Consider the following 3,862-nt stretch of genomic DNA (forward strand, 5'->3'; position numbering starts at 1 on the left):
TTACACATCTTGTGCAGGGTCATGTGCAGCGACACAAGGGTCCATCAAAACCTCGTAAGAAGAAGGAATTGGCGCCAAAGGCCAAGCTCATATGGAGAAGAAAGGAGGCGCCAAGTGCTGTATCAAGTCAAGAAGGCCGCGATGGAGGATGTGGTGTGGAAGGCAAGCAAGACTTGAGGACGGCGAGGACGTGTCATGTTCATATCACGTCACCTTTTCCAGAAGACCCTCACGCGTTGGGGACAACGCTTCTTGAAGGGGGGGAGGATGATATGGGCACGGAGGCCTATGTGGAGCCTAATTTCAGGACTCCACCAACCTAGGTGGTACGCCATCGAGGATTCAGGAGTGACACGCTAGGACGACCTACGCCATGTAATAATTAAGTCTAAGGTTGTGTCATTCATTCTATGTTAGGAAATAATGTAGCCAGGTCATGCTGTGGGCCATCTAGGGTTTTAATAGTGTCTGTTTGACTTGGGCCTGTCCAAGTCGAACTAGGTTAGGCCCAATAAGGGGGCCGGCCGGCCAGCTCTCCCTCTCATATAAGGAGATGGCACGGCTAGGGTTTAGCTAAGAACAAGTTTAGTCTAAATTTTAGGTCATACCTAGTTGCGTGTGTTCACGTGTATCATCCCTCCGGGGGTACGGCGCTGCCGTTTATCTATACTATCCGCTGCGAAGGTTCTTGTGTTCATCAAGGATTGTCTAGCTCTTGGTTTGAGGCGTATCGTTCATCGATCCGTTGCTTGCTGGATTCGTTCCCTCTTCTCCAGGCTGCGTTCATCGCGTTGTTGGGAGGATTATCTACCCCAGGTTCTCGCTGTGAAAGATCGGGTATCAATCTAGGTGGATCACGTTGGATCTACCTTATCACGTCCTCCCCACCGACACACAAAACACTAAGCCACCAGATCTGGTGAGGCGCTGTAGCGGCGGAAAGCACCACCGACATCGCCGCCACTCCTCCGTCGCCGCCATGGCGAGCTCCTCGTCGACGAAGACCGACGGTATGCGACCCGAGTGTCTCTCATCTAGTATGAGTCCTGGTTAGATGCGATTACTCACTAGATGCAATAGCTAGAGGTCCTACTAGAATTCTAACAATGGTATCAGAGCATGTCTAGTTTCGTTCATCTAGTTGAGGTAGATCTTTACCGGGATAGAATCAAAGATCAATTAAAACAGAAAGCTTTAGTTTGTAAACCCTAGATCGGTTTCATACCGAGTAGCAGCATGAAATAGAAAAGAAAGAAGGGGACAGAGAAAGGGAAGCGGCATCCATACCGGCCTCCACCTACCGGCGAACTCCGGGAAGGGTCGTCCGCCTTCGCAGAGGCGCCGTGCCAGGGCACCGTGGCTAGTCCACTCGGCGGCGGCGAGCTCACCCGCACGGGGAACGCGCGCACCGGCGAGAGGACCGGTTACGGCGCCGCAATCTCCCCACGCGACGGCCCGTCTCGGCGGCCACCGTCGTCTCCCTCGTCTGGCTTGCGCCACCGCAGTCGGATGTGTGAGAGAGGAACAGAGGGGAGAGAGTGAGGGTTAGGGTTTCAGGGGCGGCTAATGACCCCGTTTTGTTCGACCGAGAGCGGCGCGCGGCCGTCCGATCGAATCCGACGGTCAGTTTTTCCAGAAGCCGTTTCGGGCCAGAGAGAGGAGAGAAGAGGCCGTGGGCCGGTGCTGGGCGCGGCCCATGCAGCGGCGCAACCTTTTTTCCGCCCGTGCGCATTTTTGGCCTTTAACAGAGCATCAGAGAAGAGCCCATCTGGGATGGTTGGCCTGTTTTGCTTTTTGTTTCCAGTAATTGTTTTCTGTTTTTAGTTTCTGGAAATAATTTAGCACTAAGAATAAAAGTGAGTTTGGAATTTTTTACCGTGGGTTAAGATTCGAAAATTAAGTTAAGTTTCCGCTGTGCTAGTTAAGTTGAAGTCATATTTTATTGTTTCCTAATTTAATTGGAACCAACGGGAAAATTGAATTAGGAAATAAGAGTCAATTTTGAGTATGATGATTTTATTTGATGACCAACGTTGTTAATAAAATTGTATTCCGCAAGATTCAGAGTTATCATTATTGGTTCTATTTCTGCCCAACGGTGATGTAGAATTAATATTGAGAAGTGCCATGTTTTAATTTGACCAACGTTGAATTAACTCATTTTGATGGAAATTTTGTTTCAGGAAATCCTATGAGTTTTATCTCGGCTATTGAGCCCCTCAATGGATGGAACTATGGCTCATGGCGAGAGAAGTTTGAGGTGGGGCTTGCTTTGCTTGACCTTGACTTGGCACTGATAGAGGCTTGTCCCATAAACCTAAGGACCCCGTGAGGGGCGACAAAGAAAGTGAACATGACTTCAACAAAAGGGTTCTTGACCATGGACCAAAAAGAATGAAGTACGATCTTGATCGTGCTAAGTGGGACTTGTCCAACAGAAAGTGCTTGATGGTGATCAAGAGCTCCATTTTGGAGGCTATAAGGGGAGCAATCCCACAATGTGACACGCCAGTGAGTACCTGAAAAAGGTAAAGAGTCAGTTTACTGGGTCTTCCAAGGCCTATGCTAGCACTCTCATAAGAAAGCTTGTCACCACCAAGTACACTGGTGGTGGAGTAAGGGATCACATATTGAGGATGAGCCATATGTCTTCCAAGCTCAAATCTATGGAGATGGAGCTTCCAGAACAGTTTGTCATCCATCTGATCTTTGCCTCACTCCCAAAAGAATTTGAGACCTTTGTTGTGAACTACAATGCACAGCCAGAAAAGTGGGCCATTGAGAAGATGATTGCCATGTGTGTGCAAGAAGAAGAGAGGATCAAGGGGCAATCTAGTGATTCTATCAATTACCTAAGCCCAACCAAGAAGAGGAACTTTCAGAGTTCCAAGCCACAAGGGAAACCTCAGTGGAATCCTCCTCCTGCTAAGCCGCATGAAGAGGTGGCCAAGGACACTTGCAAGTGGTGCAAGGAAAAGGGCCACTACCAGAAAGACTGTGTGGCATTCCTGAAACATCTGTGCAAGAAAGGTGAGGATTTAATTACATTTGTAGATGAATCCTTATTTCTAAGTTATGCAAAATCTACTTGGTGGATTGACTCAGGTGCAACTGTTCATGTTGCAAATTCATTGCAGGAATTCCGTATGAGACAGACCCTGCAAAGAGGAGAAAGAAGTATTAAAGTAGCAAACGGCGTCCAAGCTTAAGTCGAAGCCATTGGAGATCTCCCATTAGTATTAGCAAATGGCTTTGTACTTTTATTAGTAGATGTGCTTTATGTACCCTCTTTGCATCGGAACTTAATAAGTGTATCGCGCTTAGATGATGATGGTTTTGCTTGCCATTTTGGTGATGGTCAATGTAAGATCAAGTTTAATAATGAGATTGTTGGTCTTGCCTTCAGACAAGACAAGCTTTATTTATTGTCACTTTGTGATGAGAATGTGAATGTTTTAAGCGCTGATAATGAGAATGTCTCCACATCCCTGAGTGAAAATAATAAGCGGAAGAGAATTGATGAAGTCTCTTCGAAATTATGGCATTGTCGTTTAGGCCATATTTCGAGGGGGAGAATAGAACGCTTAGTAAAAGAATCAATCCTTCCGCCTATGGAATTTTCGAATTTAGAACAATGCATCGATTGCATTAAAGGAAAGTATGTAAAGAACATAAATAAGGGCGCAAAAAGAAGCACCGGAGTTTTAGAAATAATTCATATGGATATATGCGGTCCGTTTCCTGTGAAATCTGTGGATGGCTATGATTCCTTCATAACATTCACGGATGATTATTCGCGTTATGGTTATATTTATCCAATTAAAGAGCGTTCAGAAGCACTGGATAAATTCAATATATTTAA

At 46.3% G+C, this 3,862-nt stretch overlaps 1 pseudogene; it reads left to right on the top strand.

Annotated features, from left to right (window-relative positions):
• Window positions 1–2,191: 2,191 nt before the first annotated feature.
• On the top strand, window positions 2,192–3,184 carry LOC139832802 (uncharacterized; annotated as a pseudogene).
• Window positions 3,185–3,862: the final 678 nt, after the last annotated feature.

The sequence above is a fragment of the Lolium perenne genome, chromosome 6, assembly GCF_019359855.2.
Source record: "Lolium perenne isolate Kyuss_39 chromosome 6, Kyuss_2.0, whole genome shotgun sequence".
NCBI classification, from domain to species: Eukaryota; Viridiplantae; Streptophyta; class Magnoliopsida; order Poales; family Poaceae; genus Lolium; species Lolium perenne.